A 24,727-nucleotide genomic window follows, 5' to 3' on the forward strand; every position below is an offset into this window, starting at 1 on the left:
ATAGGGCTCATTTATCTCCTTCGTGCTAACCTGAATGAGAGATTCTTAATTGCCTCTCATTCCTTAGCCTTTAATCCATCATTTTACCTTGAATGATTGTTTCATATGCAGCTAGCTTGCTCCATATTCCTTCTTGTGACCAAGAAAACGCACCAGCAACCCTACTCTATGACTCCATGCCCAATGGTTTAAAACTTACCAGACTATGCATTGCCTCTCTACTTGAAAGCACCATCCTTCCCACCAAACTTAAACAAAACCCCTGAACCCAATAACTAGCCTAAAATCATCATCAACAAAGTTAAATCAGAAAGAGAGAGCCCTCTCTGATTGCAGGTGAGGCTAGAACCTGCAGTCCAAAAATTGGTTTGTGGTTACCTCGGCCATATCCTTTCAGGAGCTTAAGGACAACCTGAGTGATAACAGAATCATATCATAGTGGCCTCTCGTCACATGTTTACCCTGACTAGCCAGTTGCTTTGGTAGATGTGGGAGGAGGGTGTTACACATTTAACATATCACACTCACCATTGTTGACGTACTTATATTTATTAACAATATTGGAATATTTCATTCTACTAAATTACATAGCTCGTTGTAGTGGTCAGAAAACATAGTCAAGTAATTGAGCCATCCTATGGACATGCTCCCATCTTTTGGATGACATAGGTCATTGTATCCACTAGTTATCAAGGATAGTTGTTTAGGTACTAAATTTATTCGGAAACCAATCATACAACTTGACCTTCTTTGACATACAAAAACTTACATACACATTAAGATAACCTAAAACTTATGTCCTTGAAGAATTGAAGAACAACAATTACCACCAACATATAACAAACTAAACATAGCCAAGTCAATGATGTGTTCCCTCAACATCGAAGAATGTCAAGAACAATTAACTTCAACTATGCTACTCCGTTGAATAATTGGTTCGTCATAATATAAATTTTACACACAAAATAAATATTACATAAATACACACAATTCGCACAAAATCATTTAACGACTTAATTATCCATAAGGCTTCGATTGAATTAAATATCCTTATCAAGCTTGTTATATGCCTTACACTCTAGTACCGTGCCATAAATCTAATTGCCACCACAAAATATTTTTTCTACTTATTTTCAATCACAAATATGATACATATATATAGTTGGAAATAGATCCAACTAATTATAAACTTGGAGATTATTGTTGAGAGAATCTCTCAACAAACCTCAAACCAATCTCTAAAATAAACATTATTCCTAACCATTGTTAGAAAAATAAATTTTCACCAAACCACTTAAAGTAAGATTATTTTATTTTAATTTTATTATAATAAGTTAATTTTAAGTTATTTAGTTTTATTAACCATCATATTTATTATATATATATATATATATATATTTATAAATTAAGAAACTTTATATTAAAATTTTATATATGTGTGTGGGGAAATTGTTTAAATAATAGAAGTTAATTGTATTAAATATAGTTATTTTTAATCTATAAAAAACATTTACAAAAATTTCATATCATTATTTCGATGAAGAAGAAGAACAATAATATATATATATATATATATATATATATATATATTTTTGATGGATGGATTGATTAGTGGAGAATTGTTTAAATAGAATAGGTTAATTTTATTAAATATAATTATGTTTAATTTATAGAAAAAAAAAACATTTACAAAAATTTCATATTATTATTTGGATGATGAGGAAGAAGAATAATTTTTATTATGATGGAATATTGTTTATCAAACCTAAGAAGTTAATGAGTTTTTCTAAATTCTTTACAATTTTAATTTTATATTTGGAAAGTATTATGAGAAGCTTTCTAAAATCAATATAGATGGATGGAGTTAAAAAAGACAAATATTTTTGAAATTTAAGTCTTGACTATGAGATAGACAATTCAAGTGAAAGTGTTTTTAATTTTCAACCCTCTTAATGTCATAAATGTGAGACTCTTTCATGGTGTTTTGGAATTGATTATATTCACGACTAATCTCATAAGAATTTGTTCTTATTAGTCCCTGCCTGGACTATAGCGATCGATAGATCGTTGACCGCCTATTAATCCATTCGTTGACCATGTTTTTTTTAGCATTATCATGGTTTAACCAATGTTTTAAAATAACAATTTTCGTCTATCAAAATTTTAACCAAAGTTTTTGGCTGGGCAAAAAAGGACCTCTTATTGCAGGCTTCGCTTATCCCAATGTAGATTGAAGTGATCAGAGCATTTACTTTGCCATTTTACCCTAAGTTCGAGCTTTAAATTCGTTATATAAATTTTGGAAGATTGTATACTAAGTTTTATTTTGCAACCTTGTTTTAGATTTAAGTGATCAATGCATTTACTTTGTCGTTTTAACCTAAGTTCGACCTTTAAACTCGTTATTTAAGTGATCAATGCATTTACTTTGTCGTTTTAACCTAAGTTCGACCTTTAAACTCGTTATATAATTTTTTGAACATCATATCCTAGGTTTTATTTTGAGGACAACTGCGCTTCTGCATGCAGGTTTGAGGCCAGGTGTGTTTTTGCATGTAGGCACATTGATAAAGGTGTCCAACTGTGGCTTGCAGCGGATTGTGTATAATATCATGAACTAACCCAACCCTATGAGGTAAATAGTGGATGTCTATGAGTTATAGCTCCAGTCTGTTCAATTCTGATCAGAGATAGAAGTACGTTCCATTGGTGTCAAGGGAATACACTGTCAACACTCTACCTTCGGGTTTGATTCATCGCCTGAACGAATACCTCTAATCTATTTGTCTTTGTTTGCAGCCATGTTCTCCAACTACTACCTTGTTTCCTCCAGCAGAGTCACAGCGATAAGAGGATGGCCCTCCCGCAGAGGTAAGAGTTTTTTCAGAGTTTCGAAATGGGTATTCCTCTGTTTCTCCCAGCCTGAGTAGATGCACAGGCACTAACTTTTGCATGGTTCTTCCAGGTATTCGATTCTCCCTTGTCCGGTGCTTCTAAGTGAATTTGGATGAGATAGGAAATCTAGCCATTGTTCCATATGTATTATGGCTAGGTTGCGGCAGGACTCTTTATATATATGCATGAATAGTTTTCTCCTTTCTAAAGGATTTGGTGTTCCTCCACTGGGGTCGTTTTTAGTGTCTCGACCATAGTTCTTGTTTCTGTACCATTTTTGCCGGTACATTTGGGAGCTTCCATAATTTTCTGTAATATATGTGGTTCTTAATTCTTTTAGTTCCAACGACAGTTTCCATACTTTTTAATGTAATTAGAGTTCGTTCGAACTATTGGTTTTTATTGGGTTTTGCATGCAGGTTTTTTTTTTGAAGGGTATGTGGAATTTCTTGCAGTTCATAAGTTGTCATTATGTATAAATTCACAAAGGTTTCTCTATTCAGTATTAGGAATTTTTTTGAATATTTACTGTAACCGTAAAATCATATGTTTTTTCCTGTCGAAGTGGTTTAAATATATGGTTCCAGTTTTCTTTTGTCTGTTCATCAGGTCAGTTTGCCACTGTGAGTTTAATTAACATGCCCGTTTAGGACTGCTCCCTGGTGGCCAACTACTCAGGCCTTGTCCGGGAACTAACCTAAATCGAAAACTCGTGACATTATCTTCTCATGTACTCACATGAACACAACAGGGTCCGACCCATTTTCACACGTTAGGTTATTAATAAGAAAAATGAAGAAACCCTCCCGGTCTCAACCCTAGGAGTTAATTCTTATGAAATTTAGGTGTCTATATATCGACCCCACGTACTCCTCTGGGGTCGTATGCTAGTTCTCCTGCATTTTGAGGTCCAAACTTTGCTTCAACCATGTTCGGGCTGGCTGCATTCAAAATAATTCAACATTGAAAGATGCGGTGATGAATTACGAAAGAAAATGTAACAGGGAACGAGGGATGAACTCTTCCTTCCACTGGAAGCCTCGTTATTGCCACAATCTAGCCGCCAGAGAATCGAGACGATGACAACGCGTGGGTGAAATCTCATTCGTCCTTTCAGTCTGAGGCGAAGCATATTCCCTTCAAACACAATCGTCGGCATCCATCTGTTAACAATTAAAATTCAACATCGCTACATCCACCTGGAATTGAAATAGAAAAGCCTTCGATCTGGTTGGCCTAACATAAAACGATAATAATTAATATTATAAAACAAGGTGAAAACTAACATTATTTCGTTAACCCAACTATACATACAATATCGTGTTACTAACCAAATGAATATAAACAAAATTCAATTATAACTACATCCACCAAACGCCCTCCACAGTTTTTGCGCTTGTTTTAGATATGGCATAGCTAGGAATGGTATCTGGAATTCCCACTCAATTACTCTTCAATTATACAGCTACATCCACCAAACACCCCCCACAGTTTTTGCGTTTGTTTTAGATATGGCATAGCTAGAAATGGTATTGTAGTTCCCACTCAATTAATCAATCGAGTGTTTCATAATGTGGGAGCACCCTCACCTTCCATCACTTTTTACATGCATTCGATTATTTTAAGCAGTGGACACGCACTTTATATAAGGGAAGGATAGTGAGAAGAAGGGACCCGCAGCACTAAGTGCGCCGGGATGAAGGGATGGGGTGGCAAGGGGCCACCGATCGAACTCTTCCGTTTCAACTTCGACCCACCTTCGATACCGCTTTATCTTCCATCTCTTTACCTTAGGAGCACCTACCAAAGTCGGTGCAAGAGGGTTTGGGAAGAAGACGATGAAGAGGCTGGCAAATGGTTCCCCTGTGCAAAGGGGCCTCATCTGACTCTAGATGGACAGGCATTCGATTCGAGGAATGAAAGCAGCCATTAAAACAATTGATGTAGTGCACTATAAGGCACTGCAGCAATCAACATGAAAAGATAGGCTCATTATGGAGTCGATCGCACGCCTATCTGTATTTCTTTATAGAGATTATAACTTGATTAATTACAGCCATAAATTGTCAGATACCATGTTTATTGCTATTCAAATATCTGACACCCACCCTCCTTCTCCGTTCTTTGTGCTCTTGAGCATATGGTCTGCAGTCTCATCCCCCGGCATCGACATAGAGGCCAGAACATTCTGGAGTGAATTCTTTTCAAATTATTGCAAGGGAATGAACGGTTATGATGCAGCGTAAGAAAAATTTTCAGACCATTGGCCTCGCATGTAATATAAATCGACGCCATTACTTGATCGCTTCCTCCATAAATCGAGTGACTCGACCATTAAAGGTTGCAGGCCAAAAAGAGAACTTCATGACAACACCAGACTGAACGTTGGATGAGAGATAATTGCAATGTGGAGCATATTAGATATGTGATGAAGCAAATATTGATGGCATTCACCGCGTAGTTTTTCGAGCTCTTTCTCTTTTTGACAGGAGGCTGTTCATGGTATTATGGCAGACATCAAAAAAAAGTTGGAAGATTCGGGAAAGAGTTTTGGCAAGGGGGATTAAGCGCAACTGGTCCGATTTAGTGATAGAATATAGCTGTATACATAGCTATGGTAGATTCATTTTATAGCATTTCAATGTTTGGAATTAAGTCTTTGATATCGCTGCAAGTGAGCAAAATTGACAAAGGTGCTGAAACATAAAAGCTAGACTCTACACCGTAGGTAATTTATTACAGAAGCTTCGTTGATTTAATATTGTTTAAGAATCTCAGATGGCTTTAACTTCTAACTTGCCATTGCAGTTTGTCATGCGTTTTTCCAAAAGTGCGGATTCAGATGGGTGGGTTGTTAACAGGGAAATTCATCTTCTGTCCTCAGGTTGGTTCTACCATGAAATCCTCCGGCGGTTTGCGAATTGAAGAGTTTTCCTTCGGGCATACATTTTCTTGTGAATGCTTCATCATCAAACATATTCATACAGTCGAATTTTCTAATGTCAAATTCCATTCGTAGGTTGATTATCATATGATATGTTAAACATTTTACATCAGTAACGTTGAAGATGATTTGTAAGCATGACAAAAATAACAGTGATAGCCTTGATTTTCATATTGTATGTGAAATGTTTTACATTAGTGGATGTCAAGATGATTTGCAAGCAGGACACAAATACCAGCTTTATTATCTCGTCATATGTCAAATTTTTAGCTGATGTTAGTTAATTTGTATAAGAATGTTAAATGTTTAGATATATAATTTATATTTTTTATTTTATTAACAAGATCAATGATTAATTTTGCAATTTGTTTTCCAACAAATTTCATATTTGTATTTTAATTTCATCGCTTTATAACACACGATCATTTAAAACAAGTCGTTGCATTGCGGATGGTATACCTGCCGAATAAGGATTATCATCTGTTATCTACTGCAAGGAATGTACGTGCACAGATGGTGACCGAATTCTAATTGATGGAATAAACAGAAACCCAAAATCAAGATGAGTTGAATAACTAAACATTAACAATAATGCATAGGTGTTGGAAATATCGAATGGTTAGCCAAAATAAGTTGCGAGGTTTTGCACTCTCACAACATACTCAACTATCTCAAATACATTTCACAATTCTCTTCTATCTATCCTTTTCGATATTGCCATTCTTCTTGATTTCTCCCTCTTCAGAACTCATTATTTGTTATTTTTTCTCTTTACTTTCATTGCTAAATTTGTCTTCCTTGCATAATTCTACATAGTACTCGGTGAGGCTGGATCCCCGGTTGAGCCATGCTTAAAGCATGCTCGAGAGAGGAGAGGCACGTGGCTTGCATGCAAGATCAACTTGCCTCCTCAAATGTTTATTTACCGTTTTAGTTTTTTTCAATTATTATTTATTTCTACATATATTAATTGTTTTACTTTTTAAACAAATAAAATGTTTGTGGAGAGACCATACTCAAAGTGGATTTGGTCTTTCTGCACTGGGCTATTTATGGGATGCACAACAGGAGCAACTCTATTTATAGCTTGAATATGTGATCTTGATATTTTACTTAATGAATAAAAAAACATTTGATTAATGATAACCATAATAATTTCTTTTTCTACATTTTCTGTTTTACTGTTTTTGAGCATATATCTTCTTTAAAATTTTACATTTTTAATGTAACACTGTTTTTTAATGAATACCCATATCTTAACACATTCACTTCGAATACTGTCGCAAGAAACCAGATCTGGTCTTGCTATTCCATTCCGCTGAAAACCTACTTCACCCTGCTCATGCGCTCGTCAACCTACTAAGCTTGGGGAGGGTTAGCATCTACCGATATAGTTCCTATTGAGTGCAATTACAGCAATCCATTTGTGTTGTCCCTGCAGACCTCGGCAGGGACTACCGCCACGGCAGTGGCTCCTTGTTTTAGAAATGTTTATTTTTTTCTTTATACTAGTAAGATAGAGAAACACTATTGATTTTATAAATATGGATGAATCATCTCCTTATAATATCTTAGTTTCTCTTTTCCCTTTAGCTCTTTTAATGTTATCCTTTCTGTACACAATGATCTCTTCCTTTATCCGAGATGGCCTTAGCCAAATTAAGCATGCTTATGCCATCTCCATTTTAACTAAAGGTGGTTTTGGCTAGAGTTAGAAGCAATTTTAGAAAACCTCTTCACTTCTATTTTGTTTAATCTCTCTTTGTACATATGACGCATGGTGATAGTCATGTTTTCAAGAGGCAAATATTTTCTTAAATGAGAAGGATAAGATAGGGTGTATTTCCTTTAATCTTGATAATATAAGTTATAAAACACTTCGGGATATGTAACATCCATATAAAATAACAAAGGTGACAAAAGTTTCAAATATATATATTGTTTTAATCCCATATTGAAGAATTTGATGAATTACAATTATTTTCAAATCCATAACAAGTGTTTTATCTTTCATTTATTCTCTTCTCAATACTATAATTTGAGTTTTCCATGAATATTGATTCCAAAATATTTGTATAAAGAAACTTTCTCCAAATTATCATTATCATATGTAAGATTATTATATACAATCTTTTTAAATTTAATTATATGATTTTCATTTTATAAAAACTAATAATTAATATTGAAAATATTAAAATATTTTTAAATATTAAAAATTAACTATATTTAGTTTTGGCTAGCTCAATTGGTGATTGAAGTAGTGTGAAATCTGTGAAAACTAAGAGATCCAAAGTTCAAATTACTTAATGGTGACATGGTTTAGTGAGAAAAAGATAAACATAAACATTAGACCACAGAAATTTACTACTAATAATTACATGTAATGCTAACTACTAAATTTCTATAAAATTCAAAATAGCATTATAATAAAAAAACCATATTTCCTATAAGATTTGATTGTAGGATCTATTTAAGTTCATTCTCTTCCTTTCATGACCAAGTTCGTGGAGATAGTTACCACTCATGTTTTGTTTCACACTTGGAAATTCGTTTTAAGCATAGAGAAAAGTAAAACATCCATTTTATTCCAACTAGACATCACACAATTTTACAATGTTTAATAAGTTGTATCATTGACTAAGGTTTGCTCACCAAGCTCGTGGACATAGTTACCACTCTAATGTTTTGTTTCACACTGTGAAATTCGTTTTGAGCATGAGAAAAGTAAAAACATCCATTTATTCCAACTAGACATCACACAATTTTGCAATGTTTAGTAAGTTGTATCATTGAAGGTTTGTTTATTTTTTCTTAAGGTTGATGGGACAGAATGGCTATTAATGTTATTACGGATGCAGCAACCACATCGTATGATAATAAGGAATAAATTTGCGGTAATACATATAAGAGATAATTCTAACAAGGGTTTCTTATTTACAAAATATTTTATGAGAAATGCAATGTTACATCTCACATATCTTTGTAGAAGTAACGAAATAACTATAGGTGCATAAGAAAAATGGTAACACTGCGAAACATGTCATTTTGAAGAGGCCCACTGTATACAAGAATCGTTCGAGAGGGTTTGGATGAATGTGTACCGCTTACAGTTGTCATTCAAACCCTCTGATGACGTGTTAAGGATGAATTGCTGTCACTAAAAATTTTTGATGACGTGTTAAGGATACATGCAGTTCATGTTCGTAATGTGACGTATGTTCTGATAAGAGTTTGAAATGTATAACGAACAGATGTCATAAGGTGTTCAATTTACGATATGTTAAAAAGCCATGCAGTTCACAGAAGGAACACATGCATCTTAGAAACATATTATATTCTTCAAGGAAACCAAAACCACGCAGGTTCAAGAGGGAACACGTATTTTCGAAGCATGTTATATTTTCGGAGGAGAGCAATACCAGCATGTTATATCTTCGGAGGAAAGCAATACCTTTCCCAACTACACTGTAGCTTCCAGTTTCACTTTACAAGTCAAACTTCGATGGGCCGAAAGTGGTTTTCTCCATTGTCTTCAGGCAAGCTGTGTTTGGTTGAATTTCGATTTCGAAGTTGGAGATGGTGGAGACCCAGGACTTAACCTAACCTCGGAAGTTCATTGATAGAGACTAAAACCTAAAACTAGAAGCCAGAGCAGGAACGAGAAACACAGGAAAACCAACCAGAGACCGAACCGACTTTCTTTCATGCGAGTTCTTAAATATCTAGGTCCTAAATAAAATCCTTATTCCAGTGGGATGAAAATAACCAAAACCAGAAACATAAACAAAACTAGAAAGGACTTCTGAAACAGAGCAAGTGAGTCAGAATAGAAAGGGTGCATAAATTTCAATTACAACTTAAAACTCAATATAACAGAATTTGAAATGACCTTAAAAAAAAAAGAGGTGAAACAATCCAGGCAAGGGCCTAACCATTCTACATAGACAAAGGAATCCTAACCTTAATCTTAAGCTCTCCCGAAGCTACTAAAATAAATGTCTTAGTTTATGGATTGATATGTGAGATAACCAAATAAACCAAACCCAACTTAACGAACACTTACCAGGAAATTTATCACCCCCAACTCTCGGCCTATCTTGTGACCACCTATAAACATTTTTTCTGCCTTGCAAAGAAGTCAAAATTTTGAAATTAGAAAAAGAAAAAACACCTGCACTAGATTTTCTTTCATGGTTGCACATTCTTTACTTAAATTTGCCATGTCATTTTTTTTTTAAATAAAAAAAATAAAAAAAGAAAAATTTGATTCTCTTTCTTTCATGGTTGCACATTCTTTTACTTAAATTTGCCGTCTCAATTTAAAAGAAATATATATATTTTGCCGTGTCAATTTAAAAGAAACAAAATATTTGATTTGATCATAAAATATTTGATCTTTCATTTTTTTATTTTGATTTTTGGAAAAATAAAATATTTGATCTTTCATTTCCACACATATTGAAATGTAGATGTAGAAACAACTGAATTTAATTTAAATTAAATTAAATTAAATCAAACAAACACATTCAACAATGCAACTATTCCCTTTAATGGCTTGAAACAAACAAACACGTTCAACAATGCAACAATTCCCTTTCATGGCTTGTGCACACACTTTGAATTATCGCAGTGAAGTTACTATGTGAATCTCCCTGCAAGGTAAATAAAATATGAGTTTTGCGCATATCTATGTGTGCAACGATTCCCTTTAATGGCTTGAGACAAGCAAACACATGTTGAAAATGTAATTTCAACTGTGCAACAGTTGAGGCGTGCAGCAGTACTAAGCTAATGACCGAGCGCTTGCATTCTTACCAAAACAGCGCCGGAAAGTTACCAAGGATCGGGAGGCATAAACACTCCAATATTATGAGAAAAACCAAATCGCAGGCAAGCAGTGGCAGCGATAAGAAATATCGCCGATGAGCGATCGCCGGCGAAGTCGTAGTGGAAGACTTACAAAGATGCATTTAAAGGTTGCGATGAGCGATCGCCGATATCGTATCGGCGTATCGCTATCGGCATTTTCAATATGGCAGGATTTACCATGGGTTATGTTGCATAACCCGGACCCGATGGGTATTCAAAATTTTGTTTAATATTATTTCAGTTCCGTAAGCGGCTCTTTTTTCGTGTTTTAATGTATTTCAGGCATATATATATATATATATGATCGGAGGTATCGGCCCATAGCGCGATCGACATATCGCAATCGGGGAAACCATGGGTACACAATCTTTTATATGAGTGCTATGCGATGAAGCCCGGACCCGATGGGTTTCCGAAGCATAATGGTTTAACTTTTGAAGTCCGTCAAAAGGAAACTTTATGTGTTCTGCAGTGCTTTTCATATATTTTCAAATATGAGGAGAAACAGAGAATTGGCGCGGAGCTAGTTAAGAGCGGACATGAAGCAATACAGCAGTAGGCGACTGCATTCAATTCTTAGTATGGCCGAAGAAGGAAACAGGTTGCAATCCAACTCTTTCACATTGAATTTCTCAGCCACCACAGTAAATATGAAACTTAGTCGAGGACAAGAAGGATAGCCTCGAGCAGCTCACAGCATGGGTCTCCAACCTCATTCATTAATTCACTCAAATTTTGTAAGTAATCAGTTTTTATGTAGTTGTGTACAAAAAAAAAATGTAGCAGAGCTCAGAAGTCTGCAGAGAGAGTGAGTGCGTGCAGAAGCGCAGCAGCGCAAGTGAATGTTTGTAATACGCAGCAGCGTAGCATACTGAATGTAATGGGAAATGAATGAATAGAATAGCACTGTATTTCTTTCTGGTGAATCCCTTTGAGTGAAAGAGGATGAATTTTGTACCAAGTTTTTTTTAATACAAATCCCTTTTATGCATGTTATACTCTGTTCTCAGAAACAATTTTTTAAACTTTCGCTGCGTTAAAGATCCTGTGGCAGCATCAGAGTATTGTCTCTGTGTGCAGTTTATATTGTTTTTGGGATTTTGACAGAAAAAATCCCCAACAGTGGTATCAGGGCCAGGTTAGGCTCTTTGAAGGGTTCAAAGAAGCTGAAGGAAAGACTTTTGCTGTAGCAGCTTCTCCAGCAGTGTGAAGACTCAGCAAAAGAATCCAATTTGAAAGTGCAAGAATGGCTGGCACCAGCACCAGTAATAGCATGGGTATGCAGCTCCCACTATTTGATGGCAAAAACTATGACTATTGGGCAATAACAATGAAAGCCTTGTTTGCTTCTCAAGACTTATGGGAAATAGTTGAAGATGGTTTTGAACAACCAGCAGATGAAAATGAGTTTAATGCATTAACTCAGGGAGAGAAGGATTTGTTAAAGAGCTACAAGAAGAAGGACTCAAAAACCCTTTTCTTCTTGTATCAAGCCGTGCATGGAAGCGTGTTTCCAAGGTTAGCAGCAGCTAAGACATCCAAAGAAGCATGGCAAACTCTTAAAACAGCCTATCAAGGCATGGAGAAAGTGAAGACAGAAAAGCTACAGTTGCTGAGGAAAGATTTTGAGAATCTGAACATGAAGGAGTCAGACAATATTGACTCATTCTTCACTCAAGTAATTGGCCTGGTCACACAAATAAGATCTCATGGAGAGATACTTGAAGAAAGGAGGATTGTGGAGAAACTATTGAGGTGCTTACCTTCAAGGTTTCATGTGATTGTCACCACCATAGAAGAGACAAAGGATCTCTCAAAATTTTCAGTTGATGAGCTTCATGCATCACTGATCACACATGAGCAGAAGTTGAGTAGAAATGAAAACCCATCTCTAGAGCAAGCCTTCAAGACCCAAATGACCTTTGGAAGAGGAAGAGGTCAAGGCAGAGGAAATAAGAGAGGAAGAGGCAGAAGCCAGAACAGAGGTGGAAGGAACAGTCCAGCGAATGCTCAAGGAAGAGGCAGCAATCCAAATCAGAACCAAGGTCAAGGCAGCAGCCAACAAGGAGGACAACATCATGCTCAAGGACAAAGGTATGAAAAACCCAATGTCCAATGTTATTATTGTAAAAAATATGGGCATTATGCCAGTGAATGTAGGAAGAAGCAACATGATGTGAATAATAGATCTAATGCAAATATTACTAGAGAAAATGTCAGCCAAGATAATGTTTTGTTAGCTTGCAATATGGTTGAAACAAATAGTGAAGATATATGGTTTCTAGACTCCGGTTGTAGCAACCATATGACAGGAAACATAGCTTTGTTTTCTGCTTTAGATCAAAGTGTGAAGTCACAAGTCACACTTGGGACTGATAGCAAAATTTCTGTTATGGGTAAAGGAGAAGTTAAAATATTTACAAAGCAAGGTGAAAGGAAAACCATAGCAGATGTCTATTATGTTCCTGGAATGAGATGTAACCTCTTGAGTATTGGACAACTTGTTCAAAATGGTTACAATGTTTTCTTTGAGAATGGTGTATGCACCATCATGGATATAGCAACCAGCAAAAGATGCATTGCTGAAGTGAAGATGACAAGGAACAGGATGTTCCCTCTCAGAATAAGAGCAGATTTGAAAAACAAAGAAGTAATTGCAGCAGTTTCCCAAGAGGCTTTCCAAAGCCAACCAAAAGATGAAAATTGGTTGTGGCACTTGAGATTTGGACATCTCAACTTTGGAGGTCTTAACTTGTTGAGCAGAAAAGGAATGGTAAGAGGATTACCATTGATAGAGAAACCGGACAGCCTTTGTGAAGGTTGCATCTTGGGGAAACAACACAGAGAAAGTTTTCCTTCAGGGAAAAGCATAAGGGCAAGAGCACCCTTAGAAATTGTCCACTCAGATTTATGTGGACCAATGCAAACCCCATCTTTAGCAGGCAGCCAATATTTTCTAACATTCATTGATGATTTTACAAGAAAGACTTGGGTTTATTTCTTGAAGAATAAAAGTGAAGTGTTTGAAAAATTCCGAAATTTTAAAGCACTTGTGGAAAATCAAAGTGGGCTGCGCATCAAAGTTTTGAGAACAGACAGAGGAGGTGAGTATATCTCCAAAGAATTTTTATGTTTTTGTAGAGATAATGGAATACATAAGCAGTTTATAACAAGGTACACCCCACAACAAAAAGGAGTTGCTGAAAGGAAGAACAGGACCATTATGGATATGGCGAGGAGCATGTTGAAGGTAAAGCATTTGCCAAATGATTATTGGGCTGAAGCCGTAAACTGTGCAGTATATATTTTGAACAGGTGTCCTACAAAAGCTGTGATGAACAAAGTGCCGGAAGAAGCATGGAGTGGGAGAAAGCAAGGTGTCACCCACATGAAATTTTTTGGATGTGTGGCCTATGCACACATTCTTGATCAGCTAAGGAGGAAGTTGGACAACAAAGGGGAGAAATGTATCTTCATCGGATACAGTGAGGAATCCAAAGCTTACAGGCTGTATATCCCATCCACCAAGAAATTCTTTGTGAGCAGAGATGTTCAGTTCATTGAGGAGGAAGCTTGGGATGGAAGCATAGAGAAAACAGTTAATGTTAAAAACTGTTTGTCTCATGATGAAGATGATGAAGAGGTGGCTGAAATGCGTCCCCAAACAGCAGCGCCAACACAATGATAGCAAGAAACACCCTTGAGGAGAAATGAGAGTGTTTCTCCAAGCACACCACAAGGAGGAAATTCAAGTGCATCTTCAAGCCCTTGCACACCGAATGAACGAGGTAAGAAGTTCAGAAATTTAAGTGACATTTATAATGAAGGAATGAATTCCTTATTTGCCTTGTTTTGTCATGTTGATAACCCTATTCATTTCGAAGATGCAATTAAAGATAAGAAATGGATAGAAGCTATGGATGAGGAGATGAATGCCATAGAAAAAAAACAAGACATGGATTTTGGTTGAGCTACCAAAAGGTAAAGAAGTTATTGGAGTCAAATGGGTCTATAAGACCAAGTGCAATGCTGAAGGCAAAATTGAAAGACACAAGGCAAGGCTGGTCGTCAAGGGATACAAGCAGCAATATGGGAGAGATTATGAGGAGACTTTCGCACCGGTTGCAAGAATGGAAACCGTGAGAGCAGTGTTGTCCATAGCAGCACAAAACAAATGGAAAGTCTACCAAATGGATATGAAGTCATCATTCCTAAATGGAGTGTTAAAGGAGGAGGTTTACATTGAACAACCTCTAGGCTATGAGAAGAAAGGCCAAGAACACAAAGTTTGCAAATTGAAGAAAGCTCTTTATGGGCTGAAGCAAGCGCCAAGAGCGTGGTACAGTAGAATAGATTCCTATCTACTGGAAAATGAATTTGACAAATGTGAGGGAGAACCCACTGTCTACATCAAAGAAAAGGATGGTAAGATTTTAATTGTAGTGTTGTATGTTGATGATGTAAATTTTACAGGTAATGATGACTACCTCATTGAAAACTTCAAATCAGTCATGAAAGAAGAATTTGAGATGACTGACATGGGTTTGCTAAGATACTTCTTAGGAATAGAAGTAGATCAAAATGAAAATGGAATTTTTATCTCTCAAGCAAGATATGTAAATGAAGTGTTGAGCAGATTTAATATGCAAGAGTGCAAGGCAGCAATCACTCCCACAGTAATGGGATTAAAACTCAGCAAAGAGGACAACAGCAAGGATTTTGATCCTAGCTTATATAAGAGCATAGTTGGCAGCCTTATGTATTTAACTGCAACTAGGCCTGACATAATGTTTGTTGTTAGTTTGATTTCCAGATTCATGGAGAGCCCAAAAGAGGCACACTGGCAGGCAGCAAAAAGAATTCTGAGGTATGTCAAAGGTACAAAAAGATTTCGCATTTTGTATACTTTTTCAGAAAATTCAGATTTGGTTGGCTACACCGATAGCGATTGGGCTGGAAGTGTGGATGATCGGAAAAGCACATCCGGTTACGTTTTTCACATGGGTTCAGGAGCCATTTCATGGGCTTCCAAGAAATAGCCAATTGTGGCATTGTCTACAGCAGAAGCAGAGTACGTGGCAGCTACAGCAGCAGCATGTCAAGCAGTGTGGATGAGAAGAATGTTGAGGAGCTTAGGCCAAGAGCAGGCAAAAGCAACAGTGATTTATTGTGACAATAGCTCTGCTATTGCCCTGTCCAAGAATTCTGTGTTTCACAAACGAACGAAACACATTGATACAAGGTTTCATTATATCAGAGAATTGGTAAGCAATGGAGAAATCAGTTTACAACATTGCAGGACTCAGGAACAGGTAGCAGACATTTTGACAAAGCCATTGGATCAGAAAAGCTTTGAATTTTTGAGGAAGTGTTTGGGTATGATTGAATGCCCAACAGTTGAAATTAAAGGGGAGTGTTGAAAATGTAATTTCAATTGTGCAACAGTTGAGGCGTGCAGCAGCGCTAAGCTAATGACCGAGCGCTTGCATTCCTACCAAGACAGCGCCAGAAAGTTACCAAGGATCAGGAGGCATAAACACTCCAATATTATGAGAAAAACCAAATCGCATGCAAGTAGTGGCAGCGATAAGAAATATCGCCGATGAGCGATCACCGATATCGCATCGGCGAAGCCGCAGTGGAGGACTTACAAAGATGCATTTGAAGGTTGCGATGAGCTATCGCCGATATCGCGTCGGCGTATTGCTATCGCCATTTTCAATATGGCAGGCTTTACCATGGGTTATGTTGCAACCCGATAACCCGGACCCGACGGGTATTCAAAATTTTGTTTAATATTATTTCAGTTCCGTAAGCGGCTCTTTTTTCGTGTTTTAATGTATTTCAGGCATATATATATATATATATATATATATATATATATATATATATATATATATATATATATATAAGATCGGAGGTATCGGCCCATAGTGCGATCGGCATATCGCAATCGGGGAAACCATGGGTACACAATCTTTTATATGAGTGCTATGCGATGAAGCCCGGACCCGATGGGTTTCCGAAGCATAATGGTTTAACCTTTGAAGTCTGTCAAAAGGAAACTTTATGTGTTCTGCAGTTCTTTTCATATATTTTCAAATATGAGGAGAAACAGAGAATTGGCGCGGAGATAGTTAAGAGCGGACGTGAAGCAATACAGCAGTAGGCCACTGCATTCAATTCTTAGTATGGCCGAAGAAGGAAACAGGTTGCAATCCAACTCTTTCACATTGAATTTCTCAGCCACCACAATAAATATGAAACTCAGTCGAGGACAAGAAGCACAGCCTCGAGCAGCTCACAGCATGGGTCTCCATCCTCATTCATTAATTCGCTCAAATTTTGTAAGTAATCAGTTTTTATGTAGCTGTGTACAAAAAAAAAATGTAGCAGAGCTCAGAAGTCTACAGAGAGAGTGATTGCGTGCAGAAGCGCAGCAGCACAAGTGAATGTTTGTAATACGCAGCAGCGTAGCATACTGAATGTAATGGGAAATGAATGAATAGAATAGCACTGTATTTCTTTCTGGTGAATCCCTCTGAGTGAAAGAGGATGAATTTTGTACCAAGTTTTTTTTAATACAAATCCCTTTTATGCATGTTATACTCTGTTCTCAGAAACAATTTTTTAAACTTCCGCTATGTTAAAGATCCTGTGGCAGCATCAGAGTATTGTCTCTGTGTGCAGTTTATATTGTTTTTGGGATTTTGACAGAAAAAATCCCCAACAACACATTGAACAATGCAACGATTCCCTTTAATGGCATGTGCCCACACTTGAGTTATCGCAGTGAAGTTACTACGTAAATCTCCCTACAAGGTAAATAAAATATGAGTTTTGCGCATATCTATCTATCCGTGCAAGTTAAATACTGTCGGAATTTTAAGTTTTTTTTCACTCCTAAAGATATTAGAACACCAATAAAGGCTTCAACAATTTGTATGGATGAGCATGGTAAAGATATTAGAACACCAATAAAGGCTTCTACAATTTGTATGGATGAGCATGGTAAGGATCAACATAATAGGGCACACAAGATATCACACATGGGTTTTAATTTATTTATTTTTAATCTCTTCACAAGGTAAGTTATTACTTGTTACATTGTTATTTAGCTACAACTAGCAAGAAGCAACTATTTCTTGATTTACCAACTACAACTAAAAGGAGCTACAATCCCTAAGTTTATTAGCTATCACTAATAAGAGCTCCAATCCCTAACTTTTTCCGGCAACCACTCAAAGGAGCAAAAATCCCTACATTGCAAGTTACACCTAACCTGACCTCAATGTTCATCTTTCATACAATTTTTATACTCAAAACATGAAGCCATTTCCATTTACAAAATAAAACAATTTGTCTCTCTTCAAAAGCACACCATAACCACCATAAAACTCCTTCAACAATCTCTACTTATTGAACAAAACACTAGTAGCATCAATGCTTCTCAAATACTCACAATCAACACAATTGCTCATACCCTGCAAATTCCATTATTCTTTTAAAGGAATTTAAACTAATATTTTTGGAATTAAAAGTTTAGTTATCTTGCACTTTAATGCTTGTATGAATTTTTTTGTTTTCCTTTGTCTTTCTTTTGTCAAGTCATTTGTATTTTTTCTCCAAGTCTTCAAACTCTCCTTACCTATTTCTACTTGGAAAACTAAGCTTAACTGCTCAATTTTGTTATTTTGGAGTTTTACGAGGATTTAGCAAGATTTTTTCTAAATCTAGCGTATCTTCAACTTTAACAATTCCACTAAATTTGCCTCTAAACTTGTCCATCACACTAAATTGTTGCCTACTCGTTCATGCCTTCCTTTCTAAATCTTTTATTCATCCGCCTTATTTGGCATAAATGCCAAAATCCAAAGTTTTCAGCTCAATCATCTAAAGGCCTTAAACCATGTCCCAAGTTACTTTAACGTCACATAAAACAGTGCTAGCCCAAGCACCTTTTATATAAAGAAAATGTCACTTAACCTTCTGTAGGCCTATTGCACTTTAAGCCTTGAGGGCTTGTTTTCTTTTATAATTATACTGCACCCTCAGTCACACCTATGCACATAACCATGTCCTAGTTCCTTCCTGTTGAAGCCGTGACAATCAGGTCTACAACAAGGGGGATACCCACCCGGTCTGGACCTTGGTTAGCAGCTCCTTTTCCGTTTGGTATAGTGGGTCCGACTGGGGATATGGGACCAGTTTCCCAATATGTGTGTGTGTGTTGAGAATTGATATTTCTTAACTAATGATTTCTAACTAAAATGCTTTCTTTATTCTAAATCTACTCTATCAACATGCAATTGTAATCTAATAAATAGAAATATCTAATTATAAACTAACCCAGGATGTAATCTTTCCTTTATGCGAACTAAAATGATTTCAAATGACAGTTGGTAATAAAGATCATTCAACTACTATGAGAAAAGAATTCAATAAAGATAAACCATTTCATGTAAAAATTTAGATGAAACAGTTGTGAAAAACATATCGCATAGTAAGCTACTCATAGACTAAGCATAAATAAATAGCTATCACCGTACAAAAGTGCCAAATGATAACTCAAGCATTTAAGCATTCATCTATAAATAACTGAACATGAATATCATCGTAACTCATAAGCAGAAACAGTTAAGAGACAAAAGTACCATTTATAACTAGTTCTACTCATGAGCTCCAGCAATAATGATCTATTTCTTCTTAATTCAACATCCACTAAGAGTACAGAAGTGCAACATCAGTAGTAGATATCAAATGCATATATCAAGAAATCTTGTTCCATTCATTTATCAAATCCTCCTTGGAGGGTGAAAAAGTGCATGTTTTGAGGACAAGTTTTTGATAAATTTCTGGACCCTTCTCTAAATGCATGAAAAGGGTTTAAATACTATTAACTAATTCTAAAAAAAATTATTACAAAAATGTAGGATGCGGTTTAAATGAACGTCCTCATTTCAGGCAAAAATAAAGCAAAACTAAAACTAAAACTGAATATAAAACTAAAACTACTAACTAACTATTTATGTATCTACTCCTTGAAATCGCATGCATTCAACATTTGCTTGAGGAGAGTTGGCTGGCTGACTTCTAACTTTAGCTGTCCTGCGAAAACAGAATCTGTAAGAGTTGGCGCCATCTTCTCGACAGAATTAATGATACATTTGAGAGTCATACACTGGCTGTGTGGTTTTACGAAGTACACCCAATAAGAATCCCAATTCAACTTGGTTAAGCTTTGGATTGATTGTGCCTTTTCTTGAGCCTTCTATCTCCAACTTGTTTGTAGATGCTGCACCTTTCGTAGATATCTACGTATTGCTTGGTGATATACCCGATAAATATTATTGGTTTTGAGTTCCAATTTTACTTTCCATCTTTAGCGCCTTTTCCCTAAAAAATTCCGTGCTTATAGGCGATTGAGCAATTTGAGGCTTTCCATCTCGAGGGTTTTGCCTAGCGGTTGCGCATTGGAAACTGCCTCCGTTTCTAGATCCGGGCTCCCTTGATGCGATTTTCGCCTCTTGCGCATTTTGTTAGAGGATATGAAGCTTAAATTTTGTGGAAGGAATGATTTTATACATTCTTGATTCTGACCTTTGATTTCTTTATACATGATATCAGCATCATTTAGTACTATTTTTAACCATGTCTATATACGGGAGAATTTTGGGTGTCGCCTCTATCCTGTGCAAGAATGAACATGCTAGATCTATAATAGATGCCTGAGAAGGCCCGTGTGAGCCTGCAGTGGTCAGTACCTCCATTACCTTGGGATCTTCTTCCTCAAGTTAATTATACATGCCTTCCCAAGTAGTGATACCGACGTCTTTGTTGCAAGTGGTGTCTATGTACAAGGGAGCCATCTCTTTATCTTCAGAACTGGGAGCTTTACCCTTCTTTCCCATAATATCTTGTTCTTTGCTCTGTATACTTCTCAGTTCTTCGCTCCTGCAGTTTACAAATGAGGTGAGAACGATGATAAGAAAAGGTGACAGGAAAGCTTTAAATGCGGAAAACATATAAAATATATCACCTTACGTGAACTGGTTCCTTGATAAGATCAAAACCATATTTCATTAATGATTTCCAATTAACTCATTAATTAACATAAATTGGCATAACCGAGCCTCGGTTTATGGAAAAAGCTTTCTTGAACGACGGGCCGTGCAAATTTGCGATAAGGCAATTTTGCGATTTGCTTCGCAATATCGCAGATCGCAGTATCACAAGATTGCAATATCGCAATATCACAAATTGCAATATCGCAATATCACAAATTGCAATTCCTTTATGTGTGGCAAGCATTCGTTAATGTGTTTTCTGCGAAATGCGATTTGCGAGATGCGCCATCACATATCAGCGTTTTAAGGCACTTCAGTGTAGGTGAGGTTTAAGGCATGTGATGCGATGAAGGTTTTTCATGTATGATTTCACATCGCGATTTCGCATTTTTAGAATTCCGCTTGTGAGAAGGTATTCTTTACCCTTTTTGTGATGCAACGTGCCTTAAGGAGTGATTTCCTTCTAACTTATCATAAAACTTAAGTCTTTTTAGGTTTTTGAGGGTATTCTCCTAAGTTTATGATAGTATGTTTTATTGAAAAAGGAAATATAGCCATTAATTTATTTTTTAATTTTTTTTAATAAGGGTCCCCACTTATTTAGTATTAGTGATAAAACTAAATAAGAAGGGGGTTTGTTTCTGGCCACAACACTTCCTTAGCACTCGGCCTTCTATTCCCAATGCACCTTTATAAACAACTTTGGGATATCCCTTCCAAGATTACATGTCATGTGGGTTCACCATTCCCCTCTTCATGCGCCCTGTTCACTGGTCCTTCGTTGTCTTGTCTCAAAACACTGTTAGCCCATAGTTCCATCTGTAGTGCTCACTTGAAACCTTCCAAGGTTTGGGGAATAGGGTGATGTGTCCCAATGGGAACCACTACCTATGCTCATGGACCAATCACTTATTATCTAGAGTTAGCTATTTGGCCATGTGCCCTGTTCCTAGTCATCCCAGAGTACTTAAGTTGTTGCAACTTATTTCCTTCCGAGGTTAGTTGTCTCACATGACATCATTCTTACATCACTCATGCAACATGGTTCCATTTGAGTGGTTACACGTGTCATGAATATTTGGCCCCTTCGACCGCATGAAAATGCCAAAAATGTCTACCAAGTGTCCCATGTATTGACATCATGCTAAAGTCATCCTAAGCTAGTAAAAATATGCCACACATCACCATTTGATTTCTCCATGTTGTCTTGGGTACAAAGGAAAAATGGTTCTTGCCTTGTGTTTTTTCATTGAATATATTCGTTAAAATTTAAACACAATAGCCATTGGGTTTAAGCCTTTACTATGTTCATCACCATGACTACTCGACTTCCTATTTATTGGTTCTCTACTTCCACTCTTCCATGTTTTCCCGACCTTACATCATTCGGGAGCTTCACTTCTTTGTGTATGCCTTAGCACTATCGGGGAAAGCCTTCTGATGGTGAGATATCTCTAGGGACCACATGTTATAGAAATGATACCAATGAGAGCCATTATCAACGTTGTGTAGTTTGTCCACCTCCACTCCATCTTATGTCATCTTGGGGGTTCACTTGTGTGCCACAATTCTAACCATCCAGGGAAACTCTGTTGAGATTATGTTTTCTAGACTCCACCATCAGTCAATTGTATTTTACTCCACTGCTACGCTATTTGGCACTATTCTCCCTACTCTTTTTAATATCATTTCCACCAATAGTCTCTACTACATTTGACAAAAATACGAAACTTATCTTGCTCCAAAGTGTCCTGCACCAATTTAACTTTGCAACTTTGAATTTTAGGGGTACTCACTTTGACTGGGAATAAGTTGTAATCTAGGAGGCCATTCTAGAACTTCAATATAACATTGGAAAGCTCTTTCAAATCTCTATCCATCCGAGTGGTTTCCTACTACATTTTGGGTGATCTAGTATGAAATAAATGGCTTCAAACTCTTTGCACCTTCTCCATCTTTTCCTTTTACACACCTGGAGTTGATCTTCCTTTTTCTTGCCATCACTTCCACTTTGGCCCTCATCGTCATCACCTTTGTCATCAATGATGACACATTTCTAACATTCTCCCATAACCTCCTTTACCTTTCGTTATATCAAATCTATGACTATGGACAAAATTATTTTCCCTAGACCTAGTGGCCTTTTCTAGAACAAGAAAAATCAAAGGCTATAAAGTTCTCCTTCAAGAAATTGGAGACTGGAAAGATGCTTACTTGTGATTTGTCACAAGCTATTCTCTCCTCTTGGCTTGCAAGATCTAAATGTAGCTCTAATTGCTATAATTAGAACCTGCAAAAATAAGCAACATAAGCCAAAGATCTATGACATCTATGTAGCATTATCCAATCACTCTATTTGATGGATTAACATAGCATTGAAATATATGAATGTAAACATAACCTACATATATAGGAAAATTGTATACTATTTGTATTAATATGAAAATGAGAGAGTTTAAAACCAAAAGTAGAAGCTTATCTTGTAGATATCCCTCCAAGTTGACTTCTCCTTCCTTGCCACAATGTACACCTCTAGGCTACCCTAATGCATGGGAATGATAACTCTCTTATGATCAAATAAAAAACATAAGGGTATGATTAGTATCCACAAGCCAACATCTAGCTTGTGGATAATAGTAAATATATAGGAAATTATGGCATTTTAGGAATTCTTATCCATTTACCAATCTAGGCTTGAGATCCACTCTTGATGGGAGGATGAGATCAAGGTATAAGAGGTTAAATTTCTAAGGTAGGATGAGAAAAGATTCGAAGTTCTTATCTAAGCTAAATAGTTGTAAAAACTCCTGGAAGATTCTGGAATTAGTGCACCCCCAACAAGAGACAACCTTCTCTGATCAGAACAGGGGCAGAACTGAGAAACTTGTTGCTAAACATAGGTCCCTAAATGCCCGGGTATGTTGGGCCTTAAAAGCACTAGAATGAAGAAGTCAAGGTCAAAAAATTAGGTATTTGGGAGAGTCATGAATAGGGATTTCTGTAGGAATGATGACAAGATGTTCATGGATGTTGATGGATCCAATTTGTAGGCTTATTGACTAGATGTGACAAAATGATCTATAACATATGGCCCCCTAAAGCGTAAAGTCAAAAATGGAAATTGATGACTGAAGTGCTCGGATCGATAAAAACTTATAGGATGATCATTTGTTAGAATGAATTTTCATCATGATATATCTACTAAGGGAGGCATACTCATACTCATCACATAAGCTAACGTTACATCGACAATGATTAAGAAGATACATCTGCTAATGATAAAGGGTGGATCAACGTTGGGATGACTATTTGTATAATCCGGGGTAGTCTATCTCGCTCACTCGATCATCTAATATATGAGACTTGCCATCTGAATAAAGGAGATAAAGTTGAACATGGAAGATACCATTTGATTATCAACCAATAATGCAAGCCATTAATAGACGTGAGAGAAACCATTGATGATGTTAATGGATATCAAGGTACAACAATACATTCTGTATGGTGTGAATGAATGAGTTGAAGTCAAACACCACATAGAATCTATCGGTCGAAGGTCAAGTATGAAAACCTATCGCCAAGAGTAAGGAAACTTACCATTGATGTATACAAGTCCCAAGGTACTGAAGGAAGAGTTTCTAAGTCAACTTCTTGGATATATGAGATGATGTCGATAGGAGGAAAACCATCACAAGAGGGCCTTGATGTATCCCCCATCAATGACACAAAACAGGTATCATGATTCAAGACAAAATGATATCAATGTGGAACTAGTTTAGGAACAACATGCATGGAATGAAGGCTTAAGAATATTGTAGTAGATATCAATTAAATGACTTATTTTGAACACATAGGTGACACTAAATGGAGTTGGTCACATTTCCCCACCCAAAAGAAGGTTTTTCTCTTGGCAATGGGATGTATTGATCCTTTGGATTCCAACCTAGTAGTT

General features: G+C 36.5%; 1 long non-coding RNA gene across 1 annotated transcript; it reads left to right on the plus strand.

The window, feature by feature from the left end:
• Window positions 1–2,504: 2,504 nt before the first annotated feature.
• On the plus strand, window positions 2,505–2,901 carry LOC149244678 (uncharacterized). The gene is made up of 2 exons (XR_016245846.1): window positions 2,505–2,635; window positions 2,800–2,901. It is a non-coding gene; the product is annotated as an uncharacterized LOC149244678 (long non-coding RNA).
• The last annotated feature ends 21,826 nt before the right edge of the window (window positions 2,902–24,727 follow it).

This window comes from Pinus tabuliformis, chromosome 8, assembly GCF_031772625.1.
Source record: "Pinus tabuliformis cultivar Carrire ecotype Pingquan chromosome 8, CPIR1, whole genome shotgun sequence".
Taxonomy (NCBI): Eukaryota; Viridiplantae; Streptophyta; class Pinopsida; order Pinales; family Pinaceae; genus Pinus; species Pinus tabuliformis.